General features: G+C 44.8%; 1 protein-coding gene and 1 long non-coding RNA gene across 5 annotated transcripts in view; one reads left to right on the top strand and one right to left on the bottom strand.

Annotated features, from left to right (window-relative positions):
* The window catches only part of LOC135367058 (calcitonin gene-related peptide type 1 receptor-like), a 93,042-nt gene that overhangs the window by 11,657 nt on the left and 63,700 nt on the right, over positions 1-17,685 (top strand). The gene's annotated exons all lie outside the window — the stretch shown is intronic.
* Positions 1-17,685, bottom strand: part of LOC135367063 (uncharacterized) — a 138,158-nt gene that overhangs the window by 74,367 nt on the left and 46,106 nt on the right. The window contains exon 2 of the long non-coding RNA XR_010414347.1: positions 11,691-11,744. This is a non-coding gene — a long non-coding RNA (uncharacterized LOC135367063). The remainder of the gene's footprint in view (positions 1-11,690; positions 11,745-17,685) is intronic.

The raw sequence follows: 17,685 nt of genomic DNA, 5'->3' as shown, positions 1-17,685 counted from the left end.
CCTTCACGTGTCCGTCTAATAGCTGTGTTCAGACTATAATTTCGTGCTCCGACGCGACCAAATTTATTGCTCGGGACCGAGCAAACAAGTGTGGCATGTGATCGTCGCATCTTTCTCCACGCAACATGCAAGAAAAGGGGGCTTGCCCTCTGACACGTCCTGTACGATGACAGGAAGTGAGAAAGAAGAAGAAGAAGAAGATGAAGCAGCAAAGGCGGCTATAAAAAGTCACGATGGCCCAATGATTAGATTGCGAGCTCGTTTATTTAACAAACGGAGGAAGGGCGGAGACGTAGAAAAAAATAATAAAACAGAAACGCGAAAAAGAAAACGGTGAACGGTGAACAGAGAAAGAGTAAAACGCCGTTGGGCGAAAAAGCGCTTCTTCTGGCAAGCAAGCCCTACGATTTCTGACTTCGAAATGAGTTTTCCTGTTTACGCTTCGCACCTGATTTTAGTTTTTTTGATATTGTCCCCTTATTTTTCTTTTATAACATCCCCCTCGCTTTTAATGAATGCTCACAGACCTCTTGTCGCGCTCTTGTAATCCACTATCTCATTTGAATCGTGGACTCCCGTGGATTTACAGAGTGCCGTGTAAGCTCGTCTTTTTTTGTGGATTTGTTAGGTTGTACATAATTAAGGTGAAGAAAGAAAAACGACAATAAAGAACGGCGACGACAACAATAACGCAATCGTAGTTGGGTATCCGCGTGCTCGTCTTATCACTCTTTCCACGAAAAAAGAAAAGCGCCTATGCCTTTTAATTAAAACGGGCATCGCGGCACTTCTGTGTACTCTTTATGCAAAAAAAAAAAAAGCAACGAAATAGTTGTTTACATTCTGCATTCCCGTGCAATATCCTGTTTTGGAGATTGCACTATAAGCACCTTGTATAATCTACAACGCGTAACGCCGGGAGCGAAACACGTGCACAAGTAACACGCCGTGATGACGCTAGCGGTATTATTGAAAAGCCGACAAGCGTCGTTGTTTGCTCTATAACAGATTGCTTTAACAGATTGCTCTATAACAGACACAGAAGGCAATGTGCCAAAGAAAACATAAAATGGAGTCGTGGAGATCTTGAATCCTGTTTGCATAGTTCGGGAGAAACGAAAACGGGATTTCTCTCTGTGTCGTCATGTTGTGTTTCTGACATGGGAGACAAAGCAAAAGTACATCCGAGTGTCACTGCGCAGCCAGAGGCTAAACCCGAAGGCATTGCAGAAAGAAAGAAAGAAAAAAAAAGGAGAGAAAGTGAGAGAGAGAGAGTGAATTAAACGTTATAGACGACGCAGGGGAAACTTCACAAATTTATATGAAATAGACAGACAATTTCGAAGTTTCGAAGCATGAGAGGAATGCTCGACGCCATCCGGCCCTCAGGACACTATTCAAAGTTTTTACTCTCCCTTCCGGTCTCTGTGAAAAGGAAGAGTTCGCGTAGGGTTATTTCGCGGCGTCTATAAAGCCAAACGATGATAAAGTGGCAACGCCAAGAATTCTGTTTGAGAAAATCTTTCTCGCAGAGTAAAAAAAAAAAAATAGTGGGTGATTGAGAGGGACGAGAAGCTTCGCGAAAAACTGAGAAATTTTCAAGAGCTTTGAGAAATGACCCGCAATGTTGGAAGCCACTCTTGAGAGTGGATAACGCGAACTTCAATCATGTACTACTACAAGTTTTGTGGACGAAAATTGTCCAGTCTCACACAAACGTATGCTTCGTGGCAGTTTGTCTCGCTTTTAAAGTAATAGGTGTCTGGTAACAGATGCGTGCGGTTTGGCAACGGGACGAGAACACCGGGCCGCTACACGGAGAAACTGCAGGCCGACTGGTTGGCAACGATAAAGGTCTCATTGCAGTTGTGGGCGAACAGGTACACGCACACTTTGAGGTAGAGAGATGCGTTCGCGAGAGCTGGTGGTGGTGCTTCTGAAAAGGGCCTCTCTCTGTCGGCCTCCCAGAGGTGGGCAACGTCACCACTAACGCCCTGGGGGGAATGTGCGTCCTGGGCCGACTTCTAAGGGAACTGTGCCGACATATTTCTGAAAGCGTCCGAGGAAAGACCCAGGCGTTCGCTGGGCGGTGGTATGACAGATTGAACGTTCCCCAACGTGCAGCGAACATATGCTGTGCTGGAAATGTGCAGTATTCGCGTTCCACAACAAGCTTTCTGTAATGTCAGACATCTAATATCGATACATGTTTGAAATCGACCACAGTGTGCCAGGCCTCGGCAGTTTTGACCCTCGCTCACTCAAGTTCACTCACCGCCAGCCCTGTCCTCGGCTCGCTCACTGATGGTCACTCACCGTCCGCTCAGCTATCGGCTCGCTCACTCACGCTCACTCACTGTCCGCTCAGCTCTCAGCTCGCTCACTCACCGCCCGCTCACTTACTTCGCTCACTCACGTCCAGCTCAAATCATCGTTTGTCCTGTTTTGAGTTATTTGCTGACTGACGCTGACGTTATTGCTTTCCACGAGGAATCAATCGTCGCGTCGCCCACTAGCGAGCGCTGAGAACGCAGTGAGTTTCCACGGGGTGTATGCGCCATGGTCCATGCATTGACGCGTGGCAAGCTACGGTCCCTCTTCGTCGGTGAAGGCGCGGGAAGGCAGCCATTCAGAAACAATGGGCGCATTGAGACGCCTTCTGTAACAGGAGCTAACCGTCGCAGCCCGTAGCGTTCGTACCATCACGGACATACATACCTCGGCAGTTTTGACTCCCGTTCACTCAAGCTCACTCGGTGCCCTGCCAGGTCTCGGCTCACTCACTCAAGTTTCAATCATCGCCCTCTCGGTTCATTCACTCACCGTCCGCTCATCCCTTGGCTCGCTCACTCACGCTCACTCACCGCCCACTCAGCTCTCGGTTCGCTCACTCACCGTCCGATGAGCTCCTCCACCTGCTTCAGAGTGGTTCTCCCCGACGCTACACAATACGACAAAATCTACACGATGAGAATGTCATCCTGCAAAAGTTTTCACTCTGCAGCGTGTAAACCAATCAAGAACATTATGTCATCAGAAATTGTCCAATAAAATGCTGTTAAAGGCATAACACTGTAAAGGGTAACATACACAGTTTCGGATTATTTGTATCAATAGAGGCTCCACCTGGGGGACGTCGACAGAGACACGGTGCTTATATGCGGATAATAGAGAGTTTTAGCAGACCGTTCATAACGTGGCTAGCGTCGAACTGTATCAACCGGAACCAATCAGTGGACAAGATTCCGATCACGCGCCACTGCGATTGGTTCCGATAGGCATGATAACCTTATCAACGGTATACTAAAACTCACTAATATGTGGATATCCGGGCGATCCACAGAGGTGCGCGGTTGTATGCGAGCTTTACCTGTGCAGACTTCAAAACGTTATATTTCTATCCGCAAACCACGACGTAGCGCGGATATTCTGCGGATCCGCGGGAATAACCACAACCTCGATGCTTCGCGCATTGCACAGAACCATCACGCTATCCCTTACGTACGCAAAGGCGATAGCGTACGATGCCCTCAAACTCACTACTATATAGCGTCATCCCTTTGAAGCGTTATCCCAAGATGCTGCCATCTGATTTGGCAGTTTCTTTTATCGTATAGTTTTCGTAGAAGGCATTCAATCTAGTGAAACCCTCGACGCACAACCAATTTCAGTTTAGACCTTGCAGCATTGCCTACTATTTTCTGTCCCATCTCCCCTGCTTTATTCGAACACCGAATTGCGCAATATCCTGCATTTGCAAGCTCCGCGACTTCTCCGTTATTATATTATTTGGGTATCTGCGGAAGACAAAAGCAGGGTGTGTTTACGTGTGTCCTTTCTCGTGAGTAGAGTGGAGCGAAGACAATCGGGTTAACTTTTCTTAAAACGTCGACAATATCGAAGGACGTCAACAGACGCGCTGGTAGTGGGCGAATGTAAACACCTGTAGGTGCGCATCTCTGTGAGGCGAACTGTCTGAAAGCCGCGACAGAAGTGAACACATTAACAGGGATTACCGGGATAAGCTTCAAAGAGACGAATAGAGGAAGAGAAGTATGAGCTAAAGGGGTATCATAAATAGAAGAGAAGCATGTGTCGAACATGCTGTATGAGAGGACAAACAGGAAGCAGAAATAGACCTCCACCCGAGAAACGTCATCATGACGTTGGTAGACAGACTGAAACTGAAACAAATGGGAAGGGGAGGGCTGAGATCCACGAATGGGCACTTGTTCGCTGCCTCCCACTGAAAGAACAGTAGGACCGAAGGTCGCGTACCTTTAAGGGATTATCGTAATACCCTCAAGTCCGTGGCTTACAGGCGCGACCTTGTTCGCTCCCCGCGTAGAGTTTAGTTCAACTCTACCAAATTGGTGGCGCTGTCTAACACTATGAGTCAGAGCCGTATATTAAAAGGGAGTCTGGCCATTAATGGGTCATGCCTATACCTGAAGCTCCACCTACTTTTTCAGCTTTCCGACCAATGAAGTCTTGAAATATGGGGCGCTATCAATCAACATATCCTCACTATTTGCCCCCTTATCCAACATGGGCAGCGCCATGTTGGGTGGCAAGTGGATTGGATGGGATTGAAATGGATACCTCTCGCAATCTGCAAAAGTAGTGGATTGTTAGCGATTGTAGCTCTGCTATGAATCACTTGTTTACAAACAGGGAGAGGTCTATTAGACACTGATCGCAGAAGATTCGTCGGACCTGTCTGGTGGTGGTGGTGGTGGCGGTGGTGGTGAAAGGCTAGCATGGCTGTTATTCGTAGCATTCTTCATTTGATAAGGAAGACACCGAATCTTGTGCCATCTGATGTTTTACTCTATGATTTGTTGCACGTACAACACATCCTGCGTGCAGCCAGGTGTCTGGAAATTTACTGCGTTCGCCACACAATTTGAGACTTTTGGTGAAAATTTGAAAGTCACGCGCATAAAGTACGCAAGCTGTGGATATCAGAATTCAAGATCCAACAGGTGAACTATCGTGTCACATAATGTTTGTTCTCAACCCACCTCCATACTTTGAAGGTTTTGCAAAGCATGCTGTTGTGGCCTTACAGACTTAATAGTTATCGTTATAACCACATTAATATCCATAAATAACTAATGGTGCGCATGGTAGAAGATGAAGAAGAACATGGATGGTAGTATTCTGGTAGAAGACTACCAGAATACTGGGTCTGGCTGCACAGAGCACATAGTAGCATTCGAGGTTGAGACAGACAGCTGCATGTGTCGTGTACTCCTTTCTGTTCGTTTCCTTGCCCAAGCTAAGGCTTTTCCTACAACAGATTTCATCCACCAACTTTTCCTGCATGTATGCTATTTTCATAATTTCTAACGAATCTTGCTCGTCAGCTAACGGTGAACGAAATACACTGACACTCAACGAATAATCACATCACATCACATCAACGAATAATTACTTGAGACACGCATAGCACAGATATTTACATTCTTCTGAACACACACAATGTCGACCCTGTATACTGCGAGAGTACTCCTTATACCCATTATGTTGTACCTCATCTGACATGTCTTAACAGATGTAACAACAGTATTGTGCTCTACTGGCCAAGATAAAAAGCAGCAGTGGTGATATATTACGGTACAATCTTTTCCACGAAACGAACCCAAACAATTCCAAGGGTTCACCAGAAGACAAACACACACCAGAACCCAGGGGCCTATTTATCAACTCAGAAGAATACGCCCTACTCAGGTAATGCAGCAGATGAGATGCTAATTCCTTAGCACTCTGGCTGAAGTATGCTATCGCGCCAAGTTAACAACAGGACAGCCGATTGTATTCTGGTATTGAAGCACACACACACACACACACACACACACACACACACACACACAAAAAGAGAGAGAAGTCCGGTAAGCTTGCTTCCTATGAGAACTTCGTCGCACGGGGGCGACATCTATGCTAAGGCCTGACTTGGATAGAGTTTAAATAAATCAGACGAAGAACAAAGGGAAGTGCCGGGCGTGCCACTTCGGATCGATTGCGGAGACATCTATCGAAAATGGAAGGCTCCAAAGAGAACAATTGAGCTGGAGTTCATCTGATTTGGTGCAGGACACTGTGGTGAAACAAAGCTGGCTCACGCTTAACTTTGAGAGACCTCTGAATAATACCTTTCTTTCCTTTTGTAAGACTGGTTTCGGTGTAGCCGAATGAACTGTTTATTTTATTTTTTCTCGCTATGAACCTCTATTTGCGCATGCTCGCTACTTGCGTGCGTCTGTATCTTCATATGTGCGTATCTGCCCATGTGTGTGCGTGAGCATGCGCATATTTCGTTACAACACCCAAAGGCATGCTGGGAACTCCAAGGCTGCACATGGAATAGAATAGAATAGAAAAAAATACTCGGCTGCACGTACTCGATAAGACACACACAGACACACACATAAATGGGATGATGATGTGGTGGGTCATTCTCTGCCATACTCGATAAGAACGATATTGTTAACTTGTGCAAACAGGGAACACTGTCAATTTACTTTTTCATAGAAGAGAGACTGCAATCGGACAATAAATTTCGTGCTCCAAAATAGTCCTATTAAATAGACCCATAGTCCCACGTAAACGTAACTTCGCGGTCATCCATGAATAACTCGCACAAAACGTCTACGCATCATGCAACTAATACCGTTGCAAAAATAATCGTATTTTTTGTAGTAACCCGTTACAGGACTCGTTTGATTTTCTCGAAATACTAACTTTATGACCTCAGAGAAAAAAAAAAACATAAAAGGACAGATGGGGATATATATATAGTTGCCTGCCGTGCGCAGTGATCAGCAACATTTGCATTTGGCTATCAAGTTAATGCAGGTCTCCGCATATAAATTGGTACTTGTCTGCCAGAATGAAACGATGATAGAACTAACAGGTTTACGTCGATTTGCATATCTTATGCAAACAGAAATAGGCTTGTCTTCGGGAAAACGGTCGCGGAGAAACGAAGAAACAAGGAGCAGTACAGTCTCCATAGACATGTAGTACGCGGAATCCCGTTGCGATTGGGGGCAAACTGCATACTTCCGCTTATCACAAACACTAGGAACCACCAGCAGCGTCGTAATCAGAGTTGAGGCGTCTGTACGATAGGGCACACGTCATTTCAAGGCAAAACGCCGCAAAAGTATTTTCACAGTCAAGCTTCACAAGCAGGGGAGATGTTTAGACCCCTCTCAGTTATCAATGATGATTGAAACAAATTATTATTCACTTTCGGCCAACTCCAGAACAACGACCATCAAGAACCGCTTTGTCAGCGGCACCTTTCACCGAAAGCAAAAACGAGCAGCCCACTAAACGTGACGTCAACACACAGCAAGCGGAGTCAACGCCACTTACACCACCACAAACAAGCCGTGTGTTAAGGACAGTCACCGCTCAAAGAGCCCTGTCACGTAAAAATGATACGATGAAAAGGCGATAGGCAAAAACGAAAAGAAACTCGGAGGCGTTACATAAAAGAGGAGCCGAAAAACAGATCGCGGAGAGGCAGCGTAGCACGGAAAAAGAATTGGGCGGAACGTAGGTACTCGTCCAAAAATATCTTGCGCTATATATGCCATTCCGTTGAATGTACTAAAGGAAAACATCTTTCATGGCGTGTTGATAGCTTATATCCGCAAAATAGGGTTCGAAGGAGGCGCGAAAGATGTGTCGGTTGGTGTTTTTTTTAAATTTTTTCTTCTTGTACGGGTGGAGAGGAAGAAAGAGAGAGAGAGAGGAAAAAAAAGAACGGTATGCATCGCAGATGAGATGGACAGTCAGATGGATCAATCAGATGGACTCAAAATGCATCGACTGGAACATCTATGAATAACCGCGTGATGTGATGTGACATGATGTGATAAAGAAGAAAATGGGGATGTAAGTTTCGACGAAGTCGAACTGGCTATCCCAGTACGCTTACACACAGAAAGTACAAACAGATGACGAGAAAACAAAGAGATGATGAACAGAAATCAACAGAGATGATGATGGAGTTCAACATGTAGTTCAAAAGTTTCGACCAAGTAAGTATAAAATGTCGCAATCGCTGGGGGCACACACAGCACACATTCAGCGAGTCATAGAATGTCCGTAAGCCCGGTTGTATGTAGAAAATCAAGTGCACTGAGCGCCTTGTCGGACGACGGAGGACCCAAACAGCTGTATTGTACATTTCGGACGTTACCTTAAACAATACTCTAAAAGAAAACATCAAATCAATAAGAAACAGGAGTAATTTCGTTCCCACAACCATTACTCCCTTTGCAAACTCAATGCACGGAAGATTACGCGAAGTTTAGGGACTATTTGCAGTGCTCGGGAGTAAATTTTGCGGTCCGAGGTCTGAAATGGGGAATAATTGCAATTTAGATGCTGTACAGTTACTCCCCAATTGATTCCTCTATTTCTTTTCTAGTTTTTTTTTTGTTCCGGCGTAAGCCTTTCATGCAAGTCACATAGAAACTTTCCGCGTGCCTCTCGCCTGTCTCGTGTCGAGTAAATTAATCAATTGTTTATGCACCCTCCCCTTTTGCTCGCAGAGTCAGGTCATTTTCAAATCAGTACCAGCGATTTTCTCCGTTGGTCAGAGATTGAACCACCGAAGCCTTATCGAACTTCTCTGAACACCTGCTACGTGATTTTCTGATACTCGGTGTCACGCATGCATAAGGCTTTCGTAATGCGTCCTTGCCGCTAATCCCCCTCATTCCTTGTTGTACGCGCGTTGACTCAATGAATCTCACTCCGCATCAGGAAGTAAGCCAAATGTGCGAGGAGTCTCGCGCGAATTCGTCAGGTGACGAATTCAATACCTTCAGTCGCGTGTGTTTTCTTCGCGTGTGTGTGTGTTTTTTTTTTTTCTATAATCAAACTCACTCTCGCGCGAAAGCTGTAAAAATACTTGAGGCATTGTTTCGGAACTCTTTGGCCCCTTCTTTAAAAGCGCCTGCCCAAAAATTCTCATTTTGGCACGTCGCCAGTAAAGTGTTCGCGACCATGAAAGCAAACTTCTCACTCGAAACTAAAACCTCATTTACCTAATGCAATTTCTCCTTGCTAAAAGACGAATAGAAGAAAGGAAGGAAAATACGAGTAAAGGAGATATGAGAGCCCTCAGAAAGTTGCCGTTAAGCTCATGTGACAAAGCCGGATCACGCTTATGCGATTCTGGATAATTAGGGTTCATCGAGCAGGCTACCCTTTTACTTAGGTTCCGTTAATATTTCATTAGCACGGCCGCTTGTCGTCCGTATCATGGGACGTGCCTCATCAGACCAGCTCTCTGTAGTATCAATGATGCTCGATGATGAATCCGATTCTGACTGGCAAATCCTTTCTGCACACATACTTTTTTATGAGTTATCCGCGCGTAATTAGTTTGATGAAAGCAGTCTGTGCCACTTCGCGGTTGGCGCTAAGTCCTTGCAGGAGAAGGCAGTTTCCTCTGCTACCACACTCGTCCTTCCGAGAAAAAAGAAATAATAATAAAAAAAGAACAGACGCTGGAGCAGGGGAATAGGTTCTTATGTCCTCATGCCTGCAACCAAACTCTCCGCTTTTACCCTCTGCCAGATGGAGAGACAAAGCCCCCGTATGTAGGGTTTTAGTGGATCATACGCATTCGCTGTGCGTGCCCTATAATATAGCGTTGCAGCCATTGCGCATGCGCGGCGGTTGCGTGCGCTAGGACGCCGTGCAAGAGTACGCTATTTTTGATGAACAGGGTGAGTACGCTACGAGCTTCTGGGGGAACATCTCGTAAGATTCCGACCCGTCCGAGATTAAAAATGGCGTGGACGCAGCAGCATGCACGAATGCTGTTCAACGCAGGCGACGACAACGGTGCAAAATGCAAAAAAACATCAAATACTGCGAAATACTCGCCTTTGCGTACCACGCACTAGAACTCAATAATAGGGTCTTGTCTGTTATTACATTTCGGTTACTGTATCTGAATCGTGCGACTCAGTTGCAGATGACCGACTAAAACGTGCTTTTCTTCCCGGTCAACAAGGTCACTGCCAACGATGCTAGATAAGAGTTTCGATGCTAGATGTTTTCATGGTACCATCTTTTGCTGTTGCTGCCGTTCAACTTTACATCATCGTGCGATCACATCAAGCAGATGATGAAAATTTTGTAGAATGTTTACCTTTGAACGAGCTGCTCCTGAACGGAGCTTGATATAATTCTTATTGGACGTTTGCTTAGCAGTCAAACGATATCTGAGGCACGTTATCTAGCTCGTAGACAGTGCGATTTAGTTACATGAAAGCAGACGACTTCACGGACTTCTTTGACAATCAAAGGTTCGCTTGAAATGTCGTGCTAATTGTTCTGAATGTTAATTAGTGCTCATATAGGTACAGTGAGATTTCTTCGATGAAGCGCGTGACTAATTAACACAATGCTGTCATTTTTTTTTTTAAAGCTAGCTCACGTGCCGGAACTTCAAGAAAACAACATTGGCTTCAGCTTTAGGCATTGTGACAAACGCGTTTAAACATAGAAATTGGATTGGATTGTGTTGGATTGTGTTGGATTGGAAAATAAAAATAGGGACAGTCTGACTCGTCACCATAGCAATGTTCCAGAATATTGACGAAGGTTACCATGCAGAAGTAGAAAAAAAGAAAGAAGAAAAGAGGAGAAGTACTTATGCCACTATATGTTTCCTATGGGTTATCTTCTCTTGATCTCAGTGTTAAGAGACCGCTACCTTTCTGGCAAGCGCAAGTGCAACGCTGAAGTTTTGACGATAGTCCATCCTATACATAACTAGTCACATAAAACATAATTTGACCAAACCTTTTTGTAATACGCTTTAAGAAAAACGTACAGCAACAGCAGCTGCACTATCGAATAATTTTGCAGAATGTGTTAGACGTTCAAAACTTTCATGACTCAAGTTCCTTTAGGCCATATTACCCAACGCACACAGACCGTTGTTTCAATGCTTCACGTTTTGTAGCAACGTATCTCCTCAATTTATTCCTGCCAGTCTGCTATTGCAATCTATTCTTTCCAGAACGCTGGTTTCTATTCATGATGTATACCGCACGCTCCGTTGATGAGGCAAACTTTAAAAAATGATCCGTTAGGCCATTAGTTTGCGGCTATCTCGAATACTGCGCAACATAACGCTGCACATTGTATTTTACTTCTTATAGTATGCACTGTATTAAAACGCCATATGCTTCAGTTGATGACTAAAATAAGGTGTATATGAATTCCTGCCGAAGAAAAATGAACCTGCCAAAGCGAGAACGCGGAACTTTCACTGCCAGGTTACAGAGTTCTTTCTTTTTCTTTTTTTTGTATTTTTGATGCTGTTTCCATCCTATAGTGTGCGTAACGGAATTAAGCAATGACGCTCTCCTAAAGGATTTATGATCAAGAAGAAGAAGAGCGGGTAGATGACTAAATCATGAACCACATCTCGTTGTACCGTGGAAAGGACGAACGGGAGGCGGTTTCCACCTTATTTATGACGTCGCGAGCCCTTACATCGCAAGCAAACTTGTTTTACTCTGTCTCGCGTGTTTAATTGTTAATGGCTAATCTTGAAAGGTAGGAATGATAGCCATGTGCGCCACGTGTGGACCATGTTAATGTGATTATATACGGCAATGGGAAAGCCTGTAAGGAAGATAACACACCTATTTCCTCAGTCCATCCCTCCTGGTGAATTCACGTAATAGGTGTACCGTGCACTGCAAGGAAAGAAGAATGAACATTTATTCCACATTATGTGAACTCGTATACTGAAGAATAATTGAATAATTCCTAATTGAATAAATACTAAATATTGCGAGCAGGCGAATGAACAGTGAGAGAGTCTTCAAGCCCTTCTTTGCGATTTTCTAGTATTTTTTTTTTATTCAATGACGACCAATTGGGGAGGGGGGGGGGTTGTTTTGGCAGGAAAACACGTCCAATGGAAAGATGCCTTTCTCTGTGGTTACTAAACAATACGTCTATTACACTAATCAGCTCCGAAGTGGTCCCGGCTATAGCATTCCCGCAATTTCCTTTTTTTTCACCAGTAGCAACTAGATTCAAAATGCGCTCATTAGTCGTAAGTCACGGATACTCGATGCCAGTAGACAAACGGCAAAGACCACACATCTGTGTTACTCCGTTCAATATATCTAGAGATCATGATATAAGGAAACCGAGAGGCACGGACAAAAAAGAGGACAACACACACACAGATCCTCGGACACAGCAAAGAGATTTATTATAGCCAACCAACTTATATCGCCAAAACCGGCTGTGAGGAGCAAGATGAAAGAAGGGAGCATTGCGTATCATATTCCCTCTGCTGGCTATTTCTAACGATTCCCGAAACAACCTCCGATGACTGAGGGGGAGAGAGATCTAGAAAGACAAATTCGGAAAACAAAAGGCCCAGTGCAAGAACAGACCTTCTAGCTTACTCCAACGAGGCTTATTTTAAACAGATGATGCTTGACAAAATACAAAGCTTTTTGTAAACTGGGTGCGAAGCGTACATGCCTCTCAAGAGGAGACACCTTATCGAACAAAAGGTACTGACAAACAGGTGTTTATTGATATCTTTTCTGAATAACGCGTCCTGGAGTAGCCAGTCCCGAGTGGCTCGAGTCTAACATCTCCATTTTTTTTTTTCTTTTACAAATCAATCAAATCATTGATACATTTGCTTAATATTTTACGTTGCCGTCGTGGCATTTCTGTTGAAGACTGGAAATCAGAAAAGAAAAAAAAAAGAGAAGAAAACAAGAAGATCCGAGAAAACGTGTATTAGCATCATGAGTTTATGGTCCCCAATGACCCACCACATCATCATCCCGTTTATGTGTGCGTGTGTGTTATGCTCCCCATCTCATCGTCATCTTTTATTGTTGTTGTTGTTACGCTTTGCAAGCATTTTCGTGGGATGTACAAAATTTAAAACACTGTTAGTGTTTTGCAAACCCCCTTTCAACACTGGTATTACACCTTTCAGTCAAACTTGCGGGAAAAGGGGGTGCATATACTAACAAAGACACCCCGCTCTTACACGCTGAAAGACGTAGAAAATTTACTGTGCAGGACACTTTCAGACACTTGCTTTTACAGCTTGTAGGTGGGCAAGGCGAGCGGGCTGAACAACAACAACAACAATAAATGAAGAAGTGATGATGACATGGGATGTTTCCCCGTGGTAGCCACAGGACACTACCCCATTTCACAGTGGTTAATGTGAGAGGATGAATTATGGTGAGAATGAAGCGACGACAGGTCGGAGTTCTGTTTAGAGCTCTTCGAGGAGTCCAGTGGCCTGCATGAAAGCAAAAAGGGAGCGAAGAGCCCGGCACTGATGCGCAGGGGATCTCCATGGGCCAAGTACTTTGGACAAGCTGAATGGCTGAGCGGGCTGAGCTCAACGCACAAGTACGAAGAAAGAGGAGGACATCCAAAATCGCACGAAACAGAAGGGAATACCGTTTCTGAACGTTTAAAAAAAACGTTCCACATTTATACCACATAAAGAAATATACCACATTTTTTTTGTACAAACAGGCAGACACGGGCTCGTTGTGCTCCATGCTCCGCCAGATAGGCATGGAGTAATGGCCTGCATAAAGAACACCATTCACGCCAGCCTTCCTAAAATCAGTCGTGAAATGCTCGTTCAGAGCGCGAAGGCGCAAACATCACGCGAGGAGGGACACAAAACGGCCTGGTCGCATTCGTCGTATATAGCAATGTAGTGTATCCTAATATATTGGCTTTTATGACCCTTTTATGTTGCCGCTTCTGAAGCAGGAAGACGGGAACACAGCGAGGCAGTACCTTTCATTTCCGGGCAGCATGCCCCGCTTCCCTACGGACTCAAGGCCCTCAAAGAGTGCAGCTTCTTTTTCACTACGAGGCAGCGTCGTTGATGTAGCCGCTTCCAGTCTTGCAGCTATTACCGTCGAACTGTTGATTGTTAACTCGTCTCTTGCGTCGACGCTTCCGCATATTGTATAACGCATTTGCGCCAGCACGCCTTGTGTTTTTTCGTAACATGCAGATGAGATCGGGCAACTTCTGCCGGCATTAGGGAACTGGAAGTTTACTTATGCAACGCTAATTTTCAGTGTGCGCGAATAATGCATCAAGGCTCGTTGCACAGGACGAGGTTAGGGTCGGGGGCTTGCGTCGGACGAAGCGTAGGCTTTTTCCCGAGATCTTTTATATCACCACCTTCCCGTGATTCAATATTCTTAAAACTGCCGTAATATTGTTACGCATTTCACGTACTAAAACGTTCGTGACTGGTAGTATACGGCACGTCTGAGCTCACGACTGTCGTCATGAGTAGTGCATCGGAGCCACCTCTGCTGTCAGATCTACGAGATCGCGTTAACTAATAATTCTGATTTCGCTCATGTCCCAGGTACACTCTAGAAAAAAGTATTTGTAGTCCATTTGGGGACTAGACTGTGCATTGCCATAGCTATTATAGTCCCCTTCTCATCGTCATAATTTATTATTGTTCTTGTTGTTCTGCGCGAAATGCATGGAGGCTCATTTAGACAGTATTTGTAGTGCTGACGAGGGCATTTCAAGGTCCGGGGACTAAAATGAGAAGTAATTGCAATGTAGGAAACATGAAGTTGTAATTACTCCACAATTTGCAGCTTTTTTTTTCTCTCTCTCAGAGTGTATAGTCATAGGATCAGCGCCAACCACGCGTCCGAGCTCGTATTTGCATCACTGGTAAGTGCGCGGCTTACTGTATCGATGGAAGATGTTTCTCTATGTCTTGCGCCGCCTACTCCAGGGGCTCCTGTTCTGTTACTCTAATAATTGAGCGAAATTAGGCTAAAACGTGGCATCCTGCGCATGGGCCATGGCATGGGCATGGGCATGGGCATGGGCATGGGCTCACGACCGTGAGTGTGTTCAGGGAAAGGGAGCTCGGAAGGGCGTCTGGATGGAAGGCAGTGCGCGTAGATTGATAGATTGCGAGTAGAGATGGATTTAAAACTACGCAGACACCTTCTAGGAAGGGTACCGGTCGTGGCGGAGATCGAATTACGCGCGTACCATCTAGGATCATGTGTCCTGGCTAACAAATATGCTGATGATTGTTCATTATTTCTTTGTTATATTTTTTTATTTCATCACTTTGTGAAAGCCACTACTCGGATTACTCGTTGAGAATCGGCTAAGAGATCTCCGCTAAAAGTTGTATTATTAAAATGAGACAGACATTGGCAAGATGTAATGCTTTGTACGGTCCTACAAGTTCTAAAAAATCCACAAAAAAAAAAAGAAAAAAAAAAGAAGTGAAGAACCGTCGTTCAAACGCGGTGGCTTTGTAGGGCCATGCTGATCTTGCCGAGCCCTGCCGCACTTGTTTCGCTGCCATTGTAACTGCTTCCTTCTCTCCTATCTCTTATCCTCTCCTTCTCTCTCCGCATCTGTTACGGACGGACCTACACGGCTGTCGACGTTGGTGGGGCCTATAACGCTGTCGCTCTAAAAGTCGGCCCTCATCTTACGTACCGGTAATTGGCAGGGAAATCACGATGGCTGCGCAACAAAAGCTGGTGGAACGCCGCCATGTTTTTCTTTCTCTCTTTGTGTTCGCGCAGGGTGCTTGTCACTTGGGAAATGTTACTTTCCTTTGTTTTTCAACTTGCACGCGAAAGTGAGGGAAAATGGGCAGGAGGATACTACTTGAGAATTCAAGACAAAAAAGGTAATTTTCTTTCACAGTTCGTAAGTTTTGAGCTCAAGCACTGCTATACTCTGTCGGCTAAGACTTTTTCCGTGGGGTAGCAACGGAATCCCTCATGCTGCGGCACCCCAGATCCCTTGTTGACTTTGCATTGTTCAACACAGTTCAATAGAGCGTGATGCAGAAATATCCGTATATCTCCGTATTCTTCTTGCAGATTTTTGCTGACTACCAAAACGCACTTCATAAATCTCGGTCTTTTGAATTCGCGTCGCGGACCGGCCGAGATCAGCGTTTGTCGAAGCCGTTCGATCCTGCGTTCGCGACTTTTTTTTTTGTTTCGGCCAACTGAAACCCAGAGAATGTATAACAGAATATATATATGTATTCGGATAGGGTTATGACGCAAGACCACGTCCTTACCATTTCAGCCTCCTGAGGCGTATTAAGACTGGAACGTGCCGTCGTTTAGGCGAATGTTGTTTCAAGTGTTAACAGTGTGAAAAACAGGAAGAACTTCGTATATAGCTTACAAAACTGTACGTGGGTAGACTACTAAGTGCAGCACAATATGTGGTACGAAACACTTTCAGGGCTTTCCTCGTCGATGTTGCTTTTGTAAGTTTGTGACTGCCCTTTCGAAGCCATTCTGGCGGAAAAGTGTTCGTCTAATTTTCAGACACTGCACGGAACGAGGTTACAGTTTCTTATACGTTTTTCGCTACTTCCAGTTTTTGAAACTACGAAGAGCTGATAAATGACATTGACCCGGATACGTGCTGGTTCTCGATATTGGTTTCGAACTTACGACATCGCAGTTTAGAAACACACCATTCCAGGACTTCGATCCTTATTGTGAAGGGGCTCATTATTTCATTCCCCACATCACCACCAGCAATGGGGTAGAGTATCGCCCCTACCGATGAAACTCCTCATTCATTATCTCACAATAAATTGCTGTTGATGTTGTTTAGAAACGTACCAGAGAATCTGTAGTATTCTAACATATCCAGGATTTTTACAGTCTGTTTCTGGATGAGGTGTCCTCACTGCGACCATGGCAAAAAGGACAGGTTCTGGCCTTTTGAATTTACAGGGTGTTTCACTTAAGTTGTACCCCAAGAAACGCCGCATCCGGCAATGGAACGAGACTGTCTGCATTGTGTTACCAGTCGTGCAATAATGTTCAGCGTATTTTTTGTTTCCTAGTTAAGCAACTAATGAATTGAAATTCATTCACATTTTAATTATTAGGATTAGGGTAAAAATGTCCAATAGTTGTGCACGGTGACATGAGGCGATGAATTCCGATGGGAGCAATTCTCTGCCTATTACAGGTCGTCTTCTTTTTTTTTTTTTCGGGTCCAAAGAAATGTGCGCGGACTTCCAAAAAGTACCACGTGACCTGATTTTGGGGGTCACCTTAGTGCTCCTTTAAAATATCAGAATTGTCAGATATCAGAGATATAAAAATACGCTGAATATCTTTGCAAGACTGGTACGCGGACGATCTCGTTCCAGTGCGATGCGCAGTTTTTATGTTTATTTTTTAAGGGGGCGTTTAACTTAAACGAAACACCCTGTATATTGTTACTAATCAATCAGTCTGCACTCAGTAAAAGCTAACATATAGTTCTGCCATTTTCTTGCATTTCGGCTATATCACGTTCGTGCCAATTGAGGTTCAAGTGTTAGCAGGCTATACACGCTCCGCGACTAGACAGCGATTCTACCTTAGCCATATGCGGTACCGTCACTGTGACGCTGTAAGCGGTATCGCTATAACAATGCGCGACTGACTCTGCCGTCGCCTTATGAGCCACGTTAGCGAAATTTGGAAGCGGCGCATCGGAAATGACTCTGGAGTGCGTGATTATCGACAGTACGCAGTGTTCCAGGGGTGGCTATCAGGATATGATGAGCGCGCAAGTGGGACCGCAACTCCTGCAAATAAG

This window comes from Ornithodoros turicata, chromosome 8 (genome assembly GCF_037126465.1).
Source record: "Ornithodoros turicata isolate Travis chromosome 8, ASM3712646v1, whole genome shotgun sequence".
NCBI classification, from domain to species: Eukaryota; Metazoa; Arthropoda; class Arachnida; order Ixodida; family Argasidae; genus Ornithodoros; species Ornithodoros turicata.
The sequence above is the reverse complement of the archived record's forward strand: the minus strand, read 5'-3'. Positions and strand labels throughout refer to the sequence as shown.